Raw genomic sequence first — 27336 nt, forward strand, 5'->3', positions numbered from 1 at the left:
AAGATGAGAGGAATTTTTTTTCTTTTAAAAAAAATGTTTAATATAAACAGTAAACAGAAAAAAATAGCTTAGGTTTTCTTGAATTGTCATTCCGATTGCAGATTTTAAAGTTCTCTATAAAATACATTACATTTCATATTTCAGTTTATTTTTCAATGTTCAAGGTTCCATCTCCTTGATGAGGAATACAGAAAGTATTTAAGATAAATAATTCTCAAATCTTTAAAGAGTAATGTAAATATATATAACAATTAAATACCCTTTGTCTCCTCAAGATGTCTTTCAACTCATTAATTTTCTGGGTGTCCATTTTATTTCCAGAATATCTACTTTAGACAAGATATGCTCAGAGCTGAGTGTACCCTGAATTTTCCCATTGGCATAAAGTATAAATCACAGCTATAGGCATAAATGCTTGTTATTTTTAAGAGGTTGAGAATCATATTTGAGAAAAATCTTTCTCTTTATTAATTTTTTTTTTAATTTCAGCTCCTAAGAGAAGTTATGGTGGGGTTTTTTTCCTGTGTTCAACAGCGTGCTTCAATTACTTCATTTTACACTCCATTTCTCATGTATCTTTGCTCAATGAATAAGCATATATCCAAATTCCAATACTTGAGAGAAAGCTAGTAATAAGGAGATGAATTCCGTATTTGGTTCTGGCTGGCTAAGCATCTAAGGGTGGATAAGGGCCAGATACTAAACAGAAGATCCTTAGAGGCATATTCAAAGCATAATCATATATTGTATACAGCATCTGCCATAACACAGTCCTTGCCTGGGTGGGTTTTATGTGTCACAAAACCAAAACTATTTAACAACTATCACTTCCATGCAGTCACAGAGCTGAATGGCCGCTCAGATGTGATGTCCAGGGTATTGGACATGATGGTGTTCGTTCACAGATGATAATCTAAGGTTATTGCCAGCTTCTCTGCTAGGGGAATAAGTGGTTTAGAAAGTTTTATTTCAAACCAGATGTCGTGGCTATTCATCTCAAGAATTTATATTACTCTGCCAAAAAGGAGGAAATGGAAACAGATTAATCAGTGATCACATGGATATTGGGCTTCCAAGCGATAGCCTCCGAGACCTGGAATTCACTTGCAAAACTTGTCTGCACTGTAATTTGCCTCTCCTGAAATGGAAGGTGAGGGAACCACAGAATTGCTCTGTCTGAGATGACAGACTGTGGAGTAAGCATATTTGAAGGATGCTTATATTTAATGATTGCATACCTGCCAATGTGTTAAAGCCAAATTATGTGTGACCAGTACTAAAAAGAGATAGGACGTATGCACAAAATGTTCATGTAAGAGATCTAAAATATTCTTGAGCTTCTTGTAACTTGTTAAAGCACTTTTATCCACATCCCCAGTATCATGTAGATCATTTGACAGATTTTGTTAATAATTTTCAACAATAAGAGAGCAGTACCTGCTTAAGGGGAAGGGAAAGACTTTCAGTCTGAGTAGGGCACCATTCCACAAAACAAAAACATTGACACTGGAGAAATGTGGACTCATCCTTATTTACTTTATCCAAGCATTTGTGTCTGCAAAACTACCCTGAAAATTTCACAAGCAGTGGGCTTGAGTAGGATGGTGTCTAGGCATTTCTTGCTCCAGTTGGTCTGGACATACTGCCAGAAATGTCATGGTCGTCTTGTGTTTCTGTTTCTACATTAAATCTGATCCAGGAATTGCACCAGAAGACAGAAAAAGAAAGACAGCTCAGTGTGGAGAGGAAGCACATGACACAGAAATGCAGACTTGATTATTTTATTTAACATGCACTTAAATGTTATCTTTGGGGGGAAGAACAAATTGTTATTAATCATCTTCCTCCTTCTTTTGGTCTAAATAACATCTTCAGGATTTAGTTATTATTTTTTAATAAAAGGTAAACAGGAAAGTTATTGTCTTATGTAAGCAATGTGAGAGATCAGATGTGAAAGATAAATTAGTATACAAGAGTCTAAGAAGTGTAAACTATGCTTTTTGAAATAAGTAGAGGTCTTGCAAGCAATACTAGTAGTAATAATACAAAATTTTTAAAGCAACAGTTTGTTTCTAAACAGTTTATGTGACTTGAGCCAAATTCATTCCTTGTGTATGTGTACTCACACAGATTTGTTCCAAAGACTAGTAAAGCCAATGGTAGGAAAATTTCTACAGCAGACTCCTGATCAGGAGCATTAGTCAGTATAGTTTTGACTCCGCATGCTAACTGGTAGAAGAGGCATGATCATTACTTTTTTCATGAAAAAGTCTTCAAAGCAAATGTTCTGTGCTATCAATTCACAAATGCTAACCAGATCACTCTGAAAAAAATGTCGAACTAGGGTTTTTAATTTAGTGATGAATTACATATGTCGCTGTATGGTAATATGTTACATGGCAGGCTAGAAACTTTAATCGCTTTTCAGATTAATTTAAAAAGAAATAACACGTATGTATTCCAAGATGGAGGAGCTAATCACAGCATACAAAAACCACACACATAAAGTAATAATATGTGTGTGTATGCTATTCACATGCCTATTTATCTGCATTCTTTTAAAGACATGGTGTTATGGTTATAGCTTTTTCACAAATTTCCTGGGCCTGGGCCTCAGCTGTGCTAACATCAGTGGTCCACTGAGCCCTTAATGGACTTACTCTAATTGTGGACAAGGTAAGGACAATAGTAGTTAGCCTAACCATGACATGAGGCAAACGGATCATTGAGCAGACCTGTCAAATTCATTGTATACAAAAAATAAAGTGAAGTGAATCTGGATCTTCAGCTATGGTGGGTGAATTTGTCCCCCTGAACATAGTTACAAAAACATTTCTTTTAACTCTAAGCCAAAGAAAGGCTGTAATTACAAGAAGAGAATGAGAAAATGCTAAAAATGTAACCAAGTTGCTGCTCTAGTGGAAGCAGAAGTAGAATTCCTTTAAAGTAATCTATAGAACTATACAATACATGTCAATCATTACTGCCTGTGCCTAAAATAATGGGTGACAGATGTGAAATATGTGAAGTTACAGCTGTAACTAACTTCCTTTTTGTACCAGAATAAGGAACTCTCATGTGAGAGAAAGGGGAGAAGAGAAGTGATCCAGCGTTAGATGGGAAAAAGGACTGTTTTCTCACTAATAGCAAGACTAACAGAGCTGCCAGTAGAAAAAAATCTCCTTGATATAAGTAAAGATTGGCCTCCAGTGAAAAAATGAAGTTTATAATTATTCATTGTTTGGGAGTTAAAGCAACTGATTTAGTGAAATGGAATGTTTTTAAAATAAACTAGTAAAAACAAGCGGTACTACAGCAGCAAAAGTGTTTGCGTAGTATGATTTTGGAGACGTATATGGTGTAGGGCCAGGACTGCAAAGGGAACTAGGGGAAAACAAGAGGTCCAGTCACCACCTTGGGTACCCTGTTGAAAATGCAGATACTTAAAATTCCCCTGCAATGATTGCCTGGCCTAGGAGATGATTAAGCCCTACAGGCTACCATGTTGTCATCTGTTCTTTGGGACGGTTGAGTATTTGATGCTGGGCATGGCCATAAATGCTCAGTAAATAGGCCTAAGCTCTACCAAGATTCACAGATGATGCATTTCTCCGTCTTCCTGAACTGGGAGTCCAGATTCAATAAGCATGATTAGACAGAGCGTGGTGAATAAAAATATGCCTGAGTTAGTTGTGGCTCTGTTCAGGGGAGAAGGGACGGAAACGTTGCTCTGTCCTTGTTGGGTGACAGCCCTCATAACAGGCTCATGCATTCACTCCTCCTCTTCCTCTGAGCCCTGTGAACATCTATGTAATCCATGCTAACAAGAAATGATTCAGGAGGAGGTGGGGAGAGTAATAATTTTTACTCCTACATTACTTTTTGGTGCCAGGATGCCTCCAGAGAGAGAAGGAGGTACACGTCTGGATCTCCTACATTCTCACCTCCAAGGTGTGGAATAAAAAAGCAGTGCGGTGGTCACCACTTGCATTCTTGTGAGTCTGTGAGGAAAGACTGGGCAGGTACACAGACACCCAGACAAAATCAGGAGATGTGAATCCCAACCGGAAGATGACATTTTTTACAACCCCAAGTAATCTTCGTCTCCGCTCTGCACCATTGGGTATTGGCAAATAGCCCCAGGACCAGAGCTCTGGCTTTCTTCAGTGCCACCACTACCTTAGCACCATAATGCTGTACACAGGCCCTATGGTCCACCCACCTCTTGAAATACTTTAGGGCCCAAAATGCCCCTAAGAACTTGATCCTTGGCATCTCCCCCAGAGCCATGAACTGCACTTGATGGACAGAACATAACAGTTAGTCCCCAAATCAGAAAGATTTATGTTGTCCAGGTTCTTCCTCAGTCTTTTCCTCTTTCTTTGTTGGAGAAAAGACTTGAAGACAGCTATGTACAGCCTAAAAATAGCATGGGGAGCATTTTTAGTGACATCAAATAGCTGCCTTGCTAGAGTTCACAGAGTTGGTCAAGTAAGTAGAATATTCACCTGAAAAGGAGACATTTTTTTCATCTTCACATTATTTCTTAATGTAAGCCACTCTTCTGGGGTTGTGGAAAAATGAAGTAAAAGATCCAGATCTAAATGGCCTTAATGACCTCAGGTTGAAAATCTATACTGCTATGAGGAATTGTACCTTACTTTCAACTTCAGATAGTTTTTAATGGGAAGTGCCATATTTGATCCCTATCCGTCAGCAACAAAACACTTTAACAAACAAAAATGTCTCAGGGAATGATAGGCATCTTTAACCTACTTAAGGAACCCACAAAGCTGTGCAGGCATTCCCATAATCTCATGACAGTGTAGATGCTTTAATAGGCAGGGATAGACTAATGGACACCTTTGCCCATTAAATCAATTTCTTTACTAACAGCATCAAAAATAGAGATAAAATAACTATAGTTTATATATTATATGAATAATTTTTTTTTTAATTAGATCATTAGATAAAACTACATTTAGTTTAATTTCCTGATTAACAGTGTTTGAATTTGGTCAAGGAAGACCCCAAACCATTGTGGAAATACTATCACCAGAACTCTGATACATGTGAAGAAAAGAGTGTGGGTAAAAGCAGAAATGTATTGAAAAATGCACTCTAACCTTTCCCTTATCTCCCACCCTTTAAAACCTTGTTCTGTAATGTTTGCTACACAGAGCAACCTAAGAACCTCACTGTAGGGTCTTTAGAAGTGCATAAAGAGACTTAGTAGGTAATATGGGCAGTAGCACTGTGGAATGTCAATGAGGATTTAGGTCAATGCACAGCATTACAACGCCTCTCCACTCTACACACTGCACCCTGACTAAGCCTGTTACTGTGAGGTATCTGGCTTCAAAAAAACAGGGACATATAACATTCCATTCGCTTTTTTCATTATGGAAAACAGCTGCAATATTATATGTACATATATGAAAGGAGAAATGCCATAATTTTGATGAAACTTTTGAAAGGTGAAATTTAAATCTCCGTTTCACAACTTCATTTTTGTGTGAATAAAAAGAAGTCTTTCTCAAGCTCTTTCTGTCAGACGTTTTAATCCACTGGAAATCAGATATGGGGGAAAATTTGAAAATTTTTGTTCTAATACTGAAATGAAATCTTATCAGTATTTTGAAACTTTTATCAATAAACAATTTTTAAAATTTATTCTCTAATGTTTTTTAAAGCTGTTATAGATTATTTGATTTTTGTTTTTAATTCACTCCACTCTGCCCTGCAAGAACAGAAGAACTGATGGATTTTTCTTTCAGAATTCAGGAGGCCAGACTTTTCTCCTTTAACATAAAAGCGAGAAATCCTAGCCTCTCTCATTCTTCCTCAGGTATGGCTTTGCATTTGTAAATACTGACCAGTGCAAATGCTCATATGTAGAAGTCCACATGCTATTATCTTCCATGCTCTACATAAGCACAGCTCTGTTCAGCTACTAATTTACAACTGTAGTGAGAATAGAAAGGAGGTAGTGTTAGCAGCCCTTTGCTTTCCAAACTTTTCTGAGAAGGGTTGTCTGACCAGATTCACTTCAACCACTAGACCCCAAAACACCATTCTTCCTTTTCTGTCACACAGGAGTTTCTTCCCACCAGATCCTGGCTAGGCCAAATTACCCTCACTCATTCCTTCCTTGGGAGGGAGACAGCAAAGGGTGATTCAGTTCCTAACATCTGTGTTTCAATTAGATACCTACATGTGGATGAGATGAACCCAGACCTCAGCAAGTTATATGCTGGAGGCACGCTACTCTAGCACAAATCTGTAATCATTAGATACTTAAAAACAAAACACTTAAAATTAACTTTAAGTTATGTACTAGCTTATTTTAATCAGCAGCTTTTTTAAGATCCTAATTTAGCCTTTTTTCTCTTTTTTTTTTTTAAATAATTTTTCAGTGGAACAAACTCTTACTCATTATTTGTGTACGTGGGTTTGTTGTTAATGTCAGTGTGTATGTAGTGTTGTTGGGGTTTGAAGGGTTTTGCTTGCTTGGTTTTGCTTTTGGTGGGAGGATGAAGACAAGACGAGGAGGGGACACATAGTAGAATATACAATAGATCTGAAGTCTTTAATATTGTAAGCAATGGACAAACAGAAGAGACTACATTCTGAACATGTGTTGGAGATAGGACAACACCTTCCCATCTGCTCTTCCCTGTCCGTAACAAAGTAGAGATGTGTCATAAAGGAAACATCTGGGTTAGAAAATAAAATTCCCAAATTAGATCACCACAAATCAGTAGTTAATGAAACGCTAGGCTCTCCTCAATGTTGGAATGAATTATTCATTTCCAGCTAAAATTGTGGGGTAATCTTTTCTCATCTGAATGGAATGTTTTGCAACAATTATTTGTTTTGTTTGCATTTATTCCCTTTTTCTATCTAAACTTTTAGTTCAGATTGAATTAAATAGTAAATGCTAGTAAATGAATTCCACAGTGTGCTTCATTGAAGTTCACTTGAACAATTATAAATAATAAGATTTGATTTTAAAATAATGTATGTGGAACTCAATGTTTATGCAACTGTACATACCTTATAAATTCTATATCATAGCACTGAGAGTGTATATGCTGGTTCCTTACCTGTCTCTGTCTGTTTAGGAGAGCTGCATCTGCAGTGAAAATTCCTGTTGCAGTCTACTCTTTATCACTTGGAAACTTTAAGAACCACAGTGCACTGTCTTACATGAACAGGAATGTTTCTGGTTCGGAAAAAATGTACCAGACCAACTTTAATTGCCCCATTTGGTTCAAATGAGCACAGCATTCCAAACAACCTAGTTAAACACAGATTACTCAAGCATCAGTGAGATATAGAAAACAAATGAGTAACTGGCCTGAATGGCATAAATGACGTAAAAAAAATGAAAACAAAAAACCCCAGCAGCAGTTGTTCTTAAATATTTGTCCCAGATTCTTCATATGAGATGTATATTTTATTTACTGTATATTTATGTATATTTTATGTATATTTATGTGTATTTTATTTAGCTTTTAATTATGCTTGACTAGAATGACCAGTGCATTAAAAAGTAGTACACTAGTAAATTTACTATTAGCAGCAGATGCCTCACTTCTGTGCATTTTCATAGAATAGTAAATTGCTTTATCATAGAAACATTGCCATAAAAATTTTAATCATCTAATTTATACCTCACTGCACAGAAAGACCATATTTTTGCATGACTTCAGTGAGTTGCAGAGGCTGTACAAAAACTGTTCCATCACTCATACCATCTAAAATATCACATGCATCTCAGAAGGGTATTGAATCTCTCCTTCATTTGTCTCCAAGGTGGATAATCAGTGTTGCTCTAGGACCAAAGTATTCACTTTCTGCCCCTCTGGACTACCCAGTCAGTGAGTGACCAGAATGAGACATTTAATGTCCAGTGTTGTTCCTGATCAAGATCTCTGTTTACAAGAACAGTAGTGAAAGGAAAATTGTGAGGGTGGTAATCAGGACAGCTATCCCAGGAGCACATACCTGCTGGAAACTTTGCTCAATTAGGGAACTGGTCTATCGTCCCTATAACTGAAAAGCAGCTGCTTTAAAAACACTGAGGTAAGGTCTCTTTTGTGCCCAAAAACCTTTAACCCCAGATGCTTTGGGGATGAAAGAGATGGTGTTGGCATCTGCAGAATGCCATATGCGAATTAATTAGTGGCAGACTAAGTGGGGGTTTTTTTCTTTAAGATTTGGGGATGTACTTCTGTAGGTTAAATTGCAGCTGCAATGTGAGGAGGTCTTGTAAAAGTAAAGAGATCTGTTAATGAGGAAATTAATTAAAAAAAAAGTACAAAAGAAGATGGAAAACTGCTTTTAAAAAAATCATGAAGTATTACAAATATATACCATACAAACTGTTAAACTTAAAGCCTTCTGTATATAATAATAAATTTTATATAAATAATCTGAATTTACCACATGCTCAGGCTTTTAAGTACTCTGCCTGTGCACCTGACTTTCATATAACAATTAATTAAGTAAGCAGATACAAAACCACCAACATGTACACATAGGTTCACATGCCTTTCCTCCCTTTGTGAGTCCTCTAGATATTTTGACTGCACAAAATGAAGCTTATATTAGGCTTCTTAGAATAAATGAATTAGAGCTGGAACTGACTGTGATCTGTGGAATGAATTATCTAACTTAATAGATATGTCATTACTTTTTCATCATATAGTCACAATATTCATGTTTTATTACATGTTTATATTGTGTTTTTCTAATAGATGGAATATCTTGATGAAAATTAATATTCATTCCATTAATTCATTTTTCTTAACTCAGTTTTTTTTCTTTCTCCTGCCTTACAAGATCAGACATCTTGTCAAGAGACTTTTGCTAGAGAAAAGTTCTTTCTTGAAAGAAATTCAGGGGCAGGAAATATTTGCTGGAGAAGGCAGCTGAAGGGCGGTTCTTTTTTTTTTTCCTCTACAAACCACTTTTGCATATTCTCATGCTGCTGCACTTGGTGATTCCAATCAAGATCAAGGGGTGTTTCCTACTGTTTTCGGCTTGTATTAATTATTTTGCACATCTGTGCCTCCCAAACAGAGAGCACAGATGTGAATGCTTGCACAAAAGGCAAAAGTGGGGTGGTCTACAACTATTTTAGATTTGTACTTGCCCTGAGCTCGGTAGGTAGACTACTTCAGGCTTCTCCATAACTCTTCCTAAGCTAAAGGCAGTAGGGATCAGGCTAAGACTGATTTTCTGCCACCCTCCTGGAACTGTGACCTCTGAACTTTGCATTTTTCTTAAAATGACAGCATTCTCCAGCAAGCAATAACACAGATTACTTTTACTGAACTGTTATAAGACAACTTTCTAATCTTAACCTTACAGTGAGCTGTAGTGTCGAAATGATAAAAGCCTTCCCATAATATTACAATCAAGTCAAACTGACTTGGTACACAAAGGAAATGAACAGAAACATATGCCTTATGTAATGGTTTCACATGTAATTAGTTTTCCATAGATTGGATTTCAGCCACAATTCCAACATTTTCTCCGTTTTTTTGAATCCCTGCTGACATCTCAATAACTTTCTTCCATCACAGACAGACAGTTTTACTCTGGTTGGCTGGTGTAGCAGAATTAATAGTTTTCACAAGAGTGGCTGGATAGAAAAATGTGTGTACAGTTGACCACAAAAACAAATAAAAGAAAACTTTCTTCAAAACTAGAGATGTATCAGAATTAATTTGTGCAGCGTTGTATGAGCCAAATTCACCCAGAGTGGAATGGCTGCTCAACAGCAGAGAGGAGAAGATGTATTTCCTGGACCAGCAAGTGACCCAGCAGTAACAGCACCCACCCGCAATGGGGGCAGGTGAGATTCAGTTTCCCCTCCTGCTTCGTCTATGCCAGCAATTTCAGTTTAACTGAGCTACAAGACACTGATTTCATGACCACAGAACAACTTGGTATTTCTTAGGTAAATGGGTTTCTCCCCTCTTTCTCTTCTCCCACTTTCCTCTTTTTCACTCTCATCAATTTCAAGCCTTTTTTTCATTATGGAGATGAATAAAGAAGACAAACTCTCTTAACATTTTATCATGAAAAAAATCCAATTGTAAAGTGATCTGCTCGTCATCTTTGAAAGTCTAAAGATTTTCCTGCCAAGCAATTGACACGAAAATCTGAAGAAAAAGGAGAGGCTGATCTGAAAAGCTCCTAATATTCAACCCATCTTTAGTTTAATTTTTTTTAATTCCACCGTACAGGCCTAAGTGAGTTTTAATGATTTAAGGCAGAAAGGCTGCTAAATAATCAAATTCAAGGTTTTCTACACTGTGCCCCACTGATGGCTGAGACAGTACCAAACCATATCTGTTGACCTGGCCAGCACAGGAGAGATATCACTGAAGGTTCAGACAGGGCAGAGTTATGCCACATGGCATGTACTCAAAGTAATTTGCTGGGACACAGCACCACATTAACACAAAGGCATTTTGAGTACCTGAAATAGCTTAGACACCTCTTACAGTGTTTTCCAGTATGAAAGGAAGTCATGATCCTAGAGCCCTATGAATTTTGTTTTCAGTGAAAGAGAAAAGAAGAAACGTTGACACATAGAAAAGGTAATGTAACCTGACCCACAGAAAGAGGTGAAAGAAAGAATCAGTTAACAGCTTTACTGTTTCCATGTTATGAAATAAAATGCTATGAGCATTAGAAACAGACCACCTACCAAAATGGTGAATATTTACACATCAGACAGAGACTGCAGTCTGACTGCGCTACAGTTTATTGGGAGGAGCTACTCCTGTCATCTTTAAGTTAGTGCAATATTTCAACCAGCTTTCAGTACTTAAATAAGTTCAAGGTGCAAAATGAGTTTAAAAGTGGTTCATGACTTCACACCAGCTCATTCTCAGAAACCTATTTTATTTGGCGATATATTTGCTTTTTGAAAGCATTGGACAGTATCGGTTTGGCACAATGAAGGCGGTATTATTTTTGGCACAGCTCCTGTTACTAATAACAGGATGAGATGCAGCAATGCAGCCAAGGGATTAAGAAAATCAATTCTGCTTACAATTGAATACCAGGGGGTTGTTCAGGATTTTTTCCTATTTTCAGCAGCAAAAGAAGCCATTATGTTCTTTTTTAGACAAACACTTCATAGATTAGATTATAACCCCAAACCTGCAGTAAGAATGCTGTCTCCCATAGAATAAAAGATATCTTGGGCCTCCATGTCATGCAAGAACCAAGGAGCAAGAAAAATTCCAGTAAAGGTCCTGGATTTTAACCTGGTGAAGATTGAACTGGGTATACACCACGCTCAGATTGAGCCGTCCAAGCTCCTCTTACTACTTCCACGCTCATTCCCTTTCCTGTCGGTTTTACCAGAGCCTACTTTGGAAAGAGCACAAAACATTTTTTTTTCTTTTCAGATGGTCTCTGCCACTGGATTCAGTCAGATATGATTTACAAAAGGAGAGGCAGCACTGGAGACAGCCTTTTTCTTGACAAGGACCTTCCCTGTACATCAGAGCTCACTTTCCGTATGTGCTTCAAAAGTAATCAAGAAAACAAATAGTGTGATAGCATATGAATAATGAGACCTGACCAGCCAACACTGCTCTGCTAACAATCTTACTTCTAAAAATTATTTCCTCCTTTACTTTTGCTATGCAAACATCAGAGCAGAGACCATATGTTTGGTTTTTTTTCTTAGATGACTCAATTCTGTTTTACCTGTGAATAAAATATAAAGAGCATCACTATAGCTGGAGAAATATTTTACTTTGTGCTCTGGAGTACATGCTCATTTCCTTTCGGTTACATGCATAAATTTAAAACATATGTTGCAAAAGTCAGAGTAGGTAACTGGGAGATCATTTCATACTTTTCAGTATAAGTGGTGCTGACTGAATTGTGTTGTTTGTTTAACATACTACTTGAACTGATATTTGTTGATTTATGACCAATAAAACCATCACAGTATTCCCCTGAATATGAAAAGTATGTAACAATAATTTCTTCTTTTTTTCCCATTGATAATCTCTGAGATGACCCAAAGCAGCAAATCTATAAGCATAAAGTCCTATCATTAAAAAACTTACTCAGATAATGCAAAAAGGCATAACTAATGCAGGGTGTTTAACTCTTAGTATGCCAAGAATGAACATATTTTATTTCTGTCCCCTTCCCTGTCTTCTACCCAGACCTTTTTGCTCCATTTGAACATTTTCTACTTTTCTGAAACTTGTCCCAATCTTCCTAAGTATGATTTAGGGCACATACCATCTGCATATAAACAAGAGGGGCATCTGAGATTATTCCCCAGTCTCTAAGAAATGTTTTTTCAGGTGACACAAGTATCAAAAGGAGAGCTTAAGCTAACGAACATGTTTGAAAATTGAGGCTCTAAGTACTTAGAATCATAGAATCATAGAACCATAGAATAACGGAATGGTTTGGGTTGGAAGATTCTTTAAAGAAGATCTTTAAAGATCATTTAGCCCAACACCCCTGCCATGGGCAGGGACATTTTTCACTAGATCAGGTTGTTCAAAGCCCTGTCCAACCTGACCTTGAACACTTCCAGGGATGGGGCATCCACACCTTCTCTGGGCAACCTGTTCCAGTGCCTCACCACCCTCATCATAAAAAATGTCTTCCTTCTATCCAATCTAAATCTACCATCTCTCAGTTTAAAACCATTGCCCCTTGTCCTGTCACTACAGGCCTTGGCAAAAAAATCTCTCTCTGTCTTTCTTATAAGCCCCCTTTATATACTGAAAGGCTGCAATAATGTTTCCCTGGAGCCTTCTCTTCTCCAGGTTGAACAACACCAACTCACAGCCTTTCTTCAGAGGAGAGGTGTTCCAGCCCTCTGATCATTCTTGTGGCCCTCCTCTGGACCCACTCCAACAGGTTCATGACTTTCTTGTGCTGAGGGCTCCAGAGCTGGACGCAGTACTCCAGGTGGGGTCTCACCAGAGCAGAGTAGGGGGAAGAATCACCTCCCTCGACCTGCTGGCCACACTTCTTTTGATGCAGCCCAGGATACGATTGGCTTTCTGGGCTGTGAGTGCACGTTGAGCATGTCCAGAGAAGGGCAATTAAGCCGGTGAAGGGTCTGGAGAACAAGTCTTATGAGGAGCGACTGAGGGAACTGGGATTGTTTAGTCTGGAGAAAAAGAGGCTCAGGGAAGACCTTATCGCTATCTACAACTACCTGGAAGAAGGTTGTAGTGAGGTGGGTGTCGGTCTCTTCTCCCAAGTAACTAGTGATAGGACAAGAGGAAATGGCTTCAAGTTGCATCAGGAAAGGTTTAGATTGGATATTAGGAAAAATTTCTTTACAGAAAGGGTGGTCAAGCATTGGAACAGACTGCCCAGAGGGGTGGTGGAGTCACCATCCCTGGAGGAGTTCAAAAAATGTGTAGATGTGGCACTTCGGGACATGGTTTAGTAGGCATGGAGGTGTTGGGTTGATGGTTGGACTCAATGATCTTAAAGGTCTTTTCCAACCTTAATGATTCTATGATTGCCAGCTCACACCGAATTTTTTGTCCACCAGTATCCCCAAGTCCTTCTCCACAGGGCTGCTCCCAATCCCTTCCTGTATCCAGTCTGTATTGATACTGGTGATTGCCCTGACTCAGGTGCAGGACCTTGCACTTGGCCTTGTTGAACTTCATGAGGTTTGCACAGGCCCACTCCTCAAGCCTGTCAAGCTCCCCCTGGACAGCATCCCTTCCCTCTAGCAAATCAACTGCACCACTCAGCTTGGTGTCGTCTGCAAACTTGCTGAGGGTGCACTCAATCCCACTGTCTATGTCATTGATGAAAAAATTAAATAATTTTGGTCCCCGTACAGACCCTTGAAGAACAGCACTCCTTACTGGTTTGCACTTGGACATTGAGCCATTGACTGTAACACTTTGGATGTGGCCATCCAGCCATTTCCTTATCCATCTAACAGTCGATCCATCAGACCCATATCTCTCCAATTTAGCGGCCAGAATGTTGTGAGGAACCATATAAAAGTCCTTACAGAAGTCTTCTGTAGCTCTTCCCTTGCCTGCTGATGCAGTCACTCCATCATAGGCCACCAGATCAGTTAGACACAATTTGCCCTTTGTGAAGCCACATACTTCTAGTGCTTATTAACAGTACTAGTGAATACTCTTATAAGATGGAAATAAAAATTATTGATGCAGCTATGTACTAAGAATGACTAGAAGCAACCTCTCTTGCAATTTTTAATTTTGTATTTATTTAAAGAACTCATGTAAATCTTTTAACAATTCAGAGAATTAAATGTCATACAATTATTATTTGTCAGACATGATCACAGAATGAACCATGTAGGAATACTGCATGATTTTTTGGAACTTACTACTCCAAGACAGGGCACTTTAAATATACAGACTGCTCCTTCATGGCAAAATTTTTCAGATAAGTACCATTAATAATATATTGTATCTGTTTCCTTTATACTGCCTTTTTAAATAAATGTCTGCATTCCAAAATTATTTTTGTGACTGAAACATGTTGCAGATTTGGAACATGATAAATCAAAAGCAGCAAGAACTCTTTAAGCTTAGGGAAGAGGTCAGGAAATCAAGGGTGAAACTAGTGTCTTGTCAGGCTGTCTTAGGAAATGCACATTCTGCAGTTATCAGCCTTCAAATTTTACATATGTGAGTTGTCCTACTAAGTAAGGTTGCAATAAATGCTATAAATAAAAGCTGCAGGATCAGAATTTGTATGTGTAAGGTTCATCTTGTCAGATGTCAAATATATGCACTTTTGACCAAACACACATACATTTTACATCTTCATAGTAACTATTCCTTCCAGATAGCTGTTTTGCATCATCTTGAGCCAGCCCTTGATGCTGCATACAGAGATTTATATCAGAATCCCTGCATAGATTTAATGTGTGTTTGCACAGTATGAATTACTAGTTTCCTAAGTGGCCATATTTTCTCTCTTGAGTCTCTCCTATAAGAACAATTGTCCTCTCTACCTCTATAAATACTCCTTGAAATACTGTAACTGGGAAATCTGAAAAGGTCACAAAATATGTCTAAAATTTAATTCAAACTTTGGAGGTCTTCCATGTCATTTCACTTCTCTGGGGTACATAACAAGTTTAATAATTGTCTTCCATTACAGACAAATGCATCAATATGAACTTCCAGTAGCCTTTTAATATCTGATTTTTATAAAGTATTGGTTGTTTCTTTTGAATTAAAGAGTCTGGAGGTTAATAGGTTGTTTTTTTTAACACGAACATTTATCTTAGATTTCCCAAAATAGAAAAAGTATGTGCACTGTACTGGTCAGAGTAGAAATAAATGTTGCAGAATGTTTCTGGCCTGTATGTATATTAAATGGAAACTTCAGTTGGAAATTTTAATGGTATTTAATTTACTTTAAACAAGTATCATTTTAAGGGACTGCATTAAATATATTTATCTTATGTGGAAAGTTTTCCAAGTCTTAAAACAAGAAGCTTTCTTTTTTTCAAAATAGACACTAGGAAGCAAAAATTAGGAAGGAAATACTTGGTTTCTCATTTAGATTTCCCACGTCTATCTAAATGTACACACACAATATTAAATAAAGATACCTATAGACTGGTAAAGGTATCTATAATCCTTTCTGTATAGGAAATTGCTAGAAACACATTTACTACATTTCCAGTATGATTCAGTCCTGGTGGGTGCTTTAGTTGTTTGCTTTTAAAACAAATATTCTGTAAACAGTTAAATTTACCTCTTTGGACTGTTCAGCTTTTTTACAGAGTAGGTAAATATGATAGCTTCACTCCTAATAGTCTGGAGTCTCCAGGGATTTTAAAATATGTCACACACTCTAGCTAAAGTAAAAAAAAAAAAAGTTCCTTGATTGATTAAATCTGGCCCACAGTAAAATATTGTTTTCTTGTGTTCAGCTGGAATATCATGTGTTTCAGTTCATGCCCATTGCCTCTTGTCCTGTCACTGGGCACCACTGAGAAAAGCCTGTCTCTGACTACTCTGCTTTTTCTAGTAAAAACAAGTATTTCTGATACTGAATATTTTTTGCTTCATAATTAGTTCCTGAGAATCAGACTGCTTGGTACCAATTCAAAATACTTATTCTCACCTGACTTAGGATACCTGAGAGATAACTAACTCAGACTTGGAAGCTTACCTTCTGTAAAAAATGGAGGAAAGCTGGGAACCTTTGGAAGGAGATTTGTCACACCAGAGCATGGCAGGCAAGCCTGGACATACCCTATTCTTTCCGTGGCCTATATGGGAGCTCCTGTGTGGGACCTGGCTGACATCTGTCTTCTGGATGGACTGATTTGCAGAAAATGGATTCAGAAATCAATGTATATTTTAAACAAACTTTCAACTGTATTGGTCTTATAGGTAAGAAGAACCTAATAACATATTTCAAAACAGAATTTTCTATAACTCCTTTGATCTCCTTTGCTCTACAAATTATACATTAAATAGAAGGTAAATTACAAGTGCTATTGCTATGAAGCTAAGTGATTTGCACACCACAGAATTCAATTGCATAATATGGTTTTAAGGCTTAGAGGAGACATGCTACTGTCAGAACTAAATACACATGTCACAATGATTCCACTTGCAACAGGTTGGTTACACCTGTCACATTTAGTTTGTCCGCAAAAGCTAAACAGTAAGCCTGAAATGACCTGACAGTAACCCTCTAATCCACTTGACTTATTTTCTATAGATTAAATTCATTTGAAGAAATGTCATATTTATTCATTTACATTGCTACATTTTAAAGACTAGATTGAGAAATTATTTTGAGAGAGGAAAAAAATTGCCCTTATAGCTTGCTTTCCTTCAGGTTAGTCTCTGTTCAATTAAACAGGACACATTTAGAGAGAGGAAATAAGGCAGAAATTAATGGGTTAGTCTGCAGTTTCTGTTAGATGTAAGGTGGTGTGGATTGTGTGGTAACATTCAAAAATGTTTACATCTCAAAAATCTTTAGGGACAGATGTGACTATGTTCTGTAATTTATGTGCAGAGCATGTTGTTTCGGTGAGCAGGAGATTTCCTGTACCGCTTATATACAAATAATCAAGGAAAAAATATAGGAAAGAAGGGTTGTTGTCTTTCTTTCTTGTGTGTTTTCTAGCAGACCTTACAATTCATCAGAAGACGAGGAAAAGACAGTTAGCAGGGAAAATTGCAGGTTACAAGAAAATCCTGGGAGAGCCATAGCTTAAGTTGACTTTTCACTCAGCCTACCAAACTCATTTAAAAATGTAAGGACTTGGAAAACTAATGACCCAGATCAGATAAAAAGTCTCTCTCTCTTTCCAAGAGGAAGGCTTTCAGATTGGTATACAATGATCCACACTGGAGCAGTCTGAAGAATCTGGGCGTACCTTCCTTTCCAACACAGCGTGGGCAGACAGTAATGTGAAATGCATATATATGGACTTTTTGAAAAGCCCTGCATTTTACTGTGCTTTGTTCTTACAGCTAAGATGAAAAAAACAAAGACACGCAGGAAATAGGAATAGAAGGAAATTCAAGATGTCGTTTATTCCATCATCTGTAGATAATGTCATTCTCATCAGTGTGTGTTTAATATGTTTGTTTATACATTCTTTTATTGGGGAAGACTTTACGCACTTACTGGATAAATTATTCCACAGATTTATGACTGTTGGCAATGAGAATGTTTTTGCTCTTGTCCCAATTAATCTCACTTTCTGCAATACAGACCTGTTATTTCTTGTAAGTAGCACGTAAAAAGGTTTGTCTTCCCCTTCTGTATTCGACTCATACATTCAAGACAGTTATGTTCCACGTTTAGTTTTCTTGCTTTCTAGGCTAAGCCACCTCTGTTCAGTCACCCTCCTAAAGCCCTTTTTTTCCCCAAGATCTGATCATTCTCAGTGTTCTTCTCTGGTCTCTGTCCAACTGGTTCACGTCCTTTCTTAATTACAGTACCCCAAATAATACTTAGTGCTCCAGCTGAGGCTCCAAGAGCTTCAAGAAGACTTGAAGGACCACTTAATATGTTGTGCAGACAATATGCGTCCTAGGGTGCCTTTTTTGCAACACTGTTGGCTCACATTCAGCTTGCTCCACTATAAGCACAGATCCTTTTTTTGTTGTTGTTAGAAAGCTGCTTCTTAGCCAGCCCTTCCTCACCCAGTGTTTGTGCAGATGGCAGTTCCTAATAAATACCCTGCCTGAAGAAAGCTGCCACCAGCTCCCAAGAGAAACCCAGGAACTGCTGTGCAGACCCAGAAAACCAAGACTGACTCAAATATTGAGAGAATTAGGCTTTTCTACACTGGGAGAGGCAAAGGCTTGAGATACAGTGTCTCAAAGGATGCCATTCCTGCAGACCAGAGAGGGGACCCAGTGCAGGCTCGCTGGAGCCATGGCAGGGTTGGAAAGAACACAACAACTGAATTCACAACAGTGAAAAGGAACATGGAATTGATCGCTATATTGAGAAACTATATAATAAAGTAGCATGTCGGGATAAAAAGGGGGTGAGGGGCTTTGGGAATAGAGAGGTAACTCTCCCTTCTCTGGAGCTGCCCTTTCACCAGAAGTTCATTTTCAATTCGCTTAGTGGTGACAGATTTACTAGAAGAGGCTAAGGGAGCTGCATCCTTCCTTTTCAACCCCCCATACACATACACACACATGCAGACACAGGGAGGTTGGCATAGGACACACTCCTTGTCATGGAAGACAATTCTCCCCCATTTACAGTTGCTTCCTAATCATCCTGCGGCCCTGTCATCAACCCTCTCCCTCCCAATAGCTCCTCTGGCTGAGGTTATTGTTTGCTAAATGTGATAAAACCTGTCCTTCAGAGGGGTAAAGCACATAATTTAAGCAATAATCTTTTCTGCGTCATGTCAGCTTTTGTAACGATGACCATGGCCAAAGGAGTATTCAAGCATGCAATTCGGTTACCAACACTTAATTTCCTTTCCCTTTACCACTTTTTTTCCTCCCTTCATCTAGATATAACAGCTTCATGCTGAAACTTGGTTCTCTGTGGAGCAGATAGGCAGAGGTGAACTTACAAGCCACTGAAGAACAGATTCAATGTGTAATGCATGTGTAATGGCATTTTTTAAATTTAAATTAAAGTGGGGAGGAGGAACAGATTGTTGCCAAATGGTGAAGGCTGCAACTGGTAATGGAAGAATTATTTTCATGCATTTAAGAGAAAGTGCTGAAGTGCTGCAGAGTTTTATAATCTGTTTTATAAAGTACTTGACAATGTCCTTCTAGCATAAACCTGGCCAGAATAATTCCTATATTCCTTGGCTATTCTCAGCAAGTTAAAATAAAAGCTCCTCCTTTCCCTGTATGAAGAGTCATGATTTCTGCCCCTTCAGAGGGAATGAACTCATTCTCCTCCTGTTCATTCCATCCTATGGCCTCCGCCAAGCATCTGAGGTCCAAATAAAATGCAAGTGTTTTCTGCTTGTGGTTCTTTTTCCCAGAGCTTGAAAGGGCTGCTGGGCCCTTTCTCGCCTGCTTCAAATTTGTAATGAGCCTCTGCCAAAGCACAGGTCAGCAGTTTGCCCAAGTTCTTTTCTTTGACTTAATCCTCCTGACAGGCCCAGGTCCAGTGCCTCATGAAGATCCTCATTAAGTACGTCTGCCCTGTTTCAGTCAGGTGAACATCATCATGTTGATGAAATAGCCCAGAGGAACTGTTCAGGCACAACTTTATTACTTACATTGAAATATTGCATCTACTAGTCTTGGCAGTGAAGGTTGGTGTTTCTCTGAAGCTCCCCACTCGCCAGATGACTGCAGCAGCTCCAGCAGCTTTTCAGCCATCTTCTTTTAAAAAACAGCAGACAACTGGGTCAATAAACAGCTATGAGGCATTTGAGCACATACTCTACTTTTATTGCTCCATTAATGCTGTCACTATAAAAGATACTTGTGTTTTAATGAATAGCCTGCAAGACATTGTAGAAAAACTCTGACTACCAAATGCATGAACAAACTTCTACATCAGATGTTTGGGACTGTTCTTTTAGAGAGGAGCCCTTGCAAGGTTTCAGAAGATCTGGGCAGCCAATGCATGGCGTGTAGCACTGTCTGTGAAATCCTTGATGGCTGCAGAAATATCACGTCAGAATTGTCCTCTCTGACTTGGCAGAAAGCTGTGTGGTGTACTAGGACAGCTTATACAATAACAAGGAGAGGAGTGCTCATGCATCTGTTTTGTTCAGGTAGTTGCTCATGTGAGTGTGAGAGGAAAGTCTTGTAGTTTTATCTTTTGCACCCCTTTGGGGGATGGTCAAAGGTAATGGCCAGGTGCAGGTTTTTATTTTTCCGGAGCATGGTTGTAGTGCTTTCTGCAAAGCAAGGATCATGTTTCAAAGCCTCCTTTTTAAACACTGTGTTGGAAACTTAGAGGTATACAGCAGGTACAAAATCTCAAAGGGACTATTACAGTTATTTTAGTTGTGGAGGTGATAGAAATTCAGTTTTCTGATCTCCCAGCATTTTCTGCAAATTTATTGTGGGTAGGCTACAGAGAAGCTAACTGAGACTAAAGTACAAAGCATCAGTACCTGGAAATGCGGAAAAACATTTGATAGTATAGATGTAGCAGGAGCCAAAATGATGTCATTGATGTCGAGCTGGTTAAAGACTTGTAACTTACATGTTTCTTCAGGAAACAAAGTTTTCTCCAAAATAGTTAAGTGTGTAATCCTACAGGAATAAACTGGATTTGCCCAAAGCAGTCGAGCCCTTTGATCACCTCTCTTCAGCTCCCATCCCCCACTGACAGGATAACACTACTTGAACTCTGCCATAGTTTTCAAAAGCCCATAATTACACCCTGTTATGTTATTTACTTCTTAATACACCTTGACAAAGCTATACTTGGTCAAGAGCAAGACTTTCCTAAGCATGCAAAAAGTAGTTTCCTTTCAAACACCCATGGAATAAAATCCCCTAGAAATAACTAAGGTCCAGGATACAGCAAACAAAGCCAGGCGAAAGCAGGTCCTTCTTTCTCGGCTAGAGGTCCCTTCACCTTGACTGAATGCTGGAGGACATGGTTTATTTCTTTTTCTAGATTTCCTCCCTATTAAGACTCCCTCATTAGTGAGAGAAACCTACTGAGCAATGAAACCACTCCAAAAATGAGTGTTTACTGAAAAAACTGGCCAAGAAATCATGGGCAGGAACTGCAGGGTGGCCTTCTGCACTAGCACTGCCCTTCCCAGCAGGGGAGCTGGATAAGCTCCCTTTTCATTCTGCTAATGAAACCCAGGTGAACTGTATCTTTATACACGTCTATCTGACATTGGTCACCTGAGCAAAAGGCCCCAGGCATCCCAGCTTTTTTTGCATTCGCTAAAGAGAATGGCAGAAGTGTGGTCAGAATGGACCTTTGACTCCCATCTCTACACCGTACTGAGCTATTTCCAGCAAAGTCATGAACAGTAGTTTTAAAAGGGAGTGTCTGCATTTCCTGCAACAACTGCTACCGACTAACGTCAAGATACGTTCCAAGAAAGAACTGTACTTTTGTATTTAAAAATTAAACAGGCCTGACTAACTATCCAGTGAAGTGAAGATGGGTCATCTTGTTCAAGGGAACACTGGATGCTGAAAATCCCAAGGGTTGTATTTCTGTTTCTGCTACAGGTTTCTTCCCCAACTATTGTTACTTATCCCCCAGTAACACCCTCAGGCAGGAGTTAAAGCTCCATTATTTTAGGTACAGCACATTCAACAAAAAGATGACTCATGCACCAAAGAGGCTAAGTTCATCGTGACAACAATGTTCTTGTGGTTAATCGTGAATATTTCACTTTATCTTCCATTAAAATAGAGACAATAACACTGCCTCCTAGTATGTATTTTGAGGCTAGGAAGCCTAGTTCATAAATGTTTGGCAAGTGCTTGATTTTTAAGGTGCAGGGTACTAAAGAAGTATAAAGTAATACATAGACTTTCCCTCCAGAGCAAAATAAGCATTGTAAAGAAATTATGTAGCACATGTAAGAGTTGCAAAATAGGCAATTGTAATATTTCGGAATTTTTTCCACACGAATATTGAATAATACCATGTTCTTTAAATGACCCCAGGGTGTTATGGTAACTGAGACCACATTCCTTCACAAGTCATCACAGCGCTTTGTTTTATTGATAATTATACTACAATGTTCGGTAAATTACAGTAATGCTGGAAATCTCTGTCTCTTGTACACCCTCACTGTTAGATCATCAGTTTGACAGTGAAATACCCCAAATCCCAAACCAGCTCAGAAATATATGTCTTTCAGCAGACATTAAAATTACTTGGTCCTTAACCAGGTCTCTCTGGCTTATCGACAGCCAAAATTTCACAGCAGATGTGTCTGCTATTTAAGACTTCTGTTTGCCAAAGTGTTCTTCTGGCTGGGATCAACCCCTTGGGTGCTGTACTGGAAAACTTGCCAAAAATAGGGGGGCTTGTACTACATTCGGATCTTTCTGTCTTTTCTTCAGTTTTCATTTTTAGCTTGCTCTTCTCTCCTGAAAAAGGTCAAGGAAATGACAATGATGTTAAACAATTATAACATACAATGTTCATGTGACATATTTACATAATAAATATAACTTCTCACAAGTTCAAAATTTCCCATACTCTAAATGTAATTATGTAGGAGAAGAAATTTCGAAGCAAACTTGTTCTCCTTTATGTTAAGCTATTAGACGTCCAGTCACTAAATGTAACAATACAGAAAGCAGCTGCTGTAGTAACCTGTCCAGTATTTTTTCTTTCTTTTTTTTTTCTTTTAAGTGGGTACTACTGCAAGACTTTCTACATTCTCTGATAATTTTTCGTGCAAAGTATTTCCACATCGATATCCTCCACATGGTAGCAAAGTGGTTGCAGGCCTGTGCAAAAAAAGTGATTGATAGTGTATTGTACGGCTAATCCAAAGCTTACTGAGGTCAATGCGATTCTTTGCTTTGGCTTCTGTTGGTTTCGAGGTCAGACTCTACAGCAGTGCTTGAGAAATCTTAAAAGTTTATTTTAAATAGGAAAGGATGAACTGCAAGCCAAACAATTTATTCAAAAAAGAGAGAGAGAGAAGAGCAAGGCAAAGATTATTCTTGTCTCTATGCTGCGGACTGGAGGAACAGTTCTGTTCATAGTGTTGATTTATGAATAACTTCATTGCCAATATGAAAAATCTAAAAAAAAAAAAAATTCACAAGAGGCAATACTAAAAACATTAAGAAATCTTGTACCTGCTGAGGCAATAAACACTGTGAAGTCTTAAACACATGATATTGTGGGTTTAGAATTTAGAATTTCTCCCTTTTTGGTAATTCCCATGAAATCAGCAATTTTGGACACCCGAAAGCACTTTAGATCTCACATGTATTTTGAGATCCAAATTTCCATTGTGTACTTAATTTATCCCAACATTCCTTATTGAAAGCAACAAGACAACTGGATCCCACTATCTGTTCAGCTCATTTCAGTGATTCTGCTCTTCCTTTGCTTTATCTGGCTGCATTTTCCAAGACCTGTTTCACATTAAGTGGAGAACTCCTGCCTTTGGAACAGCTACTGGAGGGCTTAAAAGTTCATTCCAGCAAAGAGTGATTCAAAAGCAGATTCCTGCGTGTTAATGGACTCTTTCTTCCTCTTAAGAAAACAGTGGAGCATAGATTTTCTCATCCCACATCAGACCAGTGATACTATATCTTGTCTCTAACAGCAGCCAGCTATGGGTGCATCTGACAAAAACACAGTGGGCACTTGGAGAAGCATGAACCCATTGAGAACTTGCCCTTGGCTCCAGCCACCAAGGAGTTGACTTACATTTTAAAGCTTGAGGATTTTATGCTCTTAATGTTGTGGCCCACAGTTCTGTGGGCTGATTATATATTTTTAAATGATTTTTAATCCATTTGTTCTCAGATTCATTGGAAGCCCCTTACTGCTGTAATACAAGAGGGAATAAATATCTTAGTTACCTCTTCCAGAAGGTTTTGTATGTTTTTCTTCAGTCTCACCTTATGTATCTATGCTAACAGGAAACAGGTCCAATCTCTTTGATATTTCCTTCACCTAAAAAAGTCTAAAGAAATCACTTTAGACTTTTACAGCAGTGTCACATGCCTTAGTATCATTTTACCTCTGTGACTATTACACAAAATGTTGTGACTAGAACTGAGAATGATATTCCAGCTGGGAAAATCTTACTTATTTATCCAGTGGCACTGTAATCTCCTCCCTTTCACAAACTCATTTTATTTCTTACCAGGTTTGTCTGGCATTAGGCAAATGTTATTGTGAGTCAGTTCATTTCCCAGCCTGAACTTTCTCACTACTTTGAGAGGGTTTTCAGCCATCCGGAATTTTGATTGATTTTGAATGATGTGTGTCACCACTTCATTATTCCATGAGCTTTGCCAGCTCTGAAAAGCAAACAAACAAAATGTAAAATCAATTGTAGGATTCTTAAGGCACTCTGCTGCTAATTATCGTGCAGCACTTTTCTCCTCAGGACAATAATGTTTAAATTATATCACATTTCTTCACATTTTATATTTTTTCCAAAGACATACCCTTTGGCAAAATGAAGACTGTAACTCCTGCATGTGATTTAAAGGATAAACAAAAAGGAGGAAAAAATCCGCTAGTTCAATAAAATAATTCTGCCAGAGGAAAACCATAGCTAATGTCAGATTAGTGTCAAAGCCTCCCTGTGCTACTTGTGCCTTGCCTTTCGTTGAGGCTACCCTTCACAGAGGGATGGTGGGCTCTCACCAGCAGCCTACCTCCCACTTTAACTCCTCATTTTTGAACAATGCTTCCTCTCCCTGTCTGTAGGAACTCAGTGACAGACATAGCAATGCAAAAATCATGTGGATTAGGAATCTTTATTTTCTGAGTAATTGCACTGAGAAGCTAAAGGGTAAGCTGAGTGTAGGACATCTCTCATGGCATCCCCTGCCAGCTGCTCCCCCCCATGCAGCATGGAAACTACCCAGGCACCTCTATTTCCAAAGAAAATAGCCACCTTTTGTTCAAACATGAATATTAATCAGTTTTACAGTCTATAATGTGTGTCCTAATAAATGCAACAATGTCATTGCTGTCAACAAATCCATGCAAAAATTATTTACTGGGGATTGTTTATATATCAAAAGTTGTTGCAGGAAAGTTTACCTCTTTAGATTTACCAAGGTGAAAGGCAAACCAACATTAAGGACATAGGGTGTAACAATATCAACCATGGTTGCTGAGTAATACCACCGTATGACAAGTTGCAAGCTTTTCTAACCCTAACCCAGGCTTGGAAAAAAACACCAGTCTCTAAAGAAGACAATTGACACTGTGATGTTTAACAGCTATGCAATTAGATATTTATTATTTATAATAGCTCCCAGCTCCCCATTAAGAATGTATATATTTCACTTTATTTATTAATTTTGAGCCTATGTTTTTAAGCATGTGTATGTATGTGTCCAGAAAAAATAAACATATCTTACTTGAATCCAAAATTTAAGGTAGAGTTCCTTGGAACATTAGAGCTATCACTATCAAGTGTTGATACTTGAAATCTGGAAAACAATATTCAACAGCTATTAAAACTACATCCAGCATTCAGTAGTGGATTCAGAGACCTAATTTTGTTCACTCACATTCAGAGCAAAATTGGTCTTGATGTCTTATAGGCTTTTATTTTAGTATAATCTATATTTAGAAGCTGGATGGAAAAACAAACTTTTGGTTAACTCTAAATTGTAACATACATTTTAATTTGTTGAAATTAAATTCTATTATGAAATCATTACAGAATAGTTATTTTTGTAGATATATTTCTTGTTTTGTTGTAAAATAGAAGCTGACTTCATTTTCCATGCTTGAACTCTGAAAATGGCCACATTGGAGACTGCAGTCAAACTGCACATCAACCTAAATCTTAAACAAGCATTCAGTTATGCACCGGCCAACTTGATTTCACCACAAATTGCATTGCTTTCTGACAAACGCTGCCAGAGCAAAATTAAAATAACAGAAATGGGGATTATTTTAGCAGTACTGCCTTTACAATAAAAAATTTTACAATCTCAATAGTAAAGATTAATATAGTATAAATTAATGTGTTTGGCTTTATAGTAGAAGGGTCATATCTTGGATCATAATGTTTATTTTGAAGAAAATCCTGCCTTTCAGAAACCAAATATGTAATAACTGTAACTTTCTACCTGACTTTTCTGACCTAGTCATGCTTCCCATCATCCCAGAGTTGATATAATGTCTGGTCTTTATTTTCCAATAAATACCTAAATGTGTCAAATTTTATGGTTCTTCTGAGCAAAAGTGAAATGAAAAGGTTTACACTTTATCTCAAAAGTTCTCATGCTGAGATATAGTAAAGAATACAGTGAACTTATTGTTGTCCAAAATTTTTAACCAAGGTTAGTTAGCTATATGAAAAGAAAACCCCATCTCAAAACTGAACCATAGGTTTAATGCAGAGTTCATGGGTAATGTAGTAAAGTTCTTTTTTATGGCTTACATCTTCTTTTATGCAGCAGATTGGATTATAGCAAAGATTTTGTCCAGCTTTAACGTTCACTGTTATTTTTGTCTTCCAAAACTGAATTCCACAGCTGTCAAGAAAATACTGTGCATTCAGCAAAGATCTGACTTTTAGAGGTAATGGATCCAGTGAAACACAAAATCCAGGTCCACACAGCACCGCACAGTGCTGGTTATGCATTTTAGCAGAGCTGAACTCTCATTCCAAGTCACATCCATCAAAAGTCATTGTATTGGGAGCATGCCTGGATAAATACACATTTTTTGTTGTTTGAGACCACCAAGTCCCACACGCTGAACGTGAGAATTGGTCTGTTGCCTCCCACCTCAAATCCTTGCCCTGGTGCCTGCATCTCCCGATTTGTGGTGTGATGCCTCCACCTCTCTCCGCTTCCTCATGACCTTCCCATCTGCCTGCCAAAACCCACTGCAGCCACGGCAGCCCGTGCGCTCGAGGGCTGTGTCCCTGTGCATTTGGCACAATCCCCAAAATATTTGTCTCATGGGTTAGCATTTAAGTGGCTTAATGTGTCCACAGTTTTTCAGCGTATGTGCAAAACCAAATGTCTTCAGCGTTTAAACTGAGTTTGCGCCTGTAGTACACTGCTCTTCTAATGTATGTACTACTATTTTTAGCAAGATTGGAATATATGCTATTCGAGTTAATAATAAGCATTAGTACTTGTTAAAGGGAATAGAAACATTAGAATTCTGCTGTGTTTTTAACTAATT

This window comes from Ciconia boyciana, chromosome 1 (assembly GCF_034638445.1).
Source record: "Ciconia boyciana chromosome 1, ASM3463844v1, whole genome shotgun sequence".
Lineage (NCBI taxonomy): Eukaryota > Metazoa > Chordata > Aves > Ciconiiformes > Ciconiidae > Ciconia > Ciconia boyciana.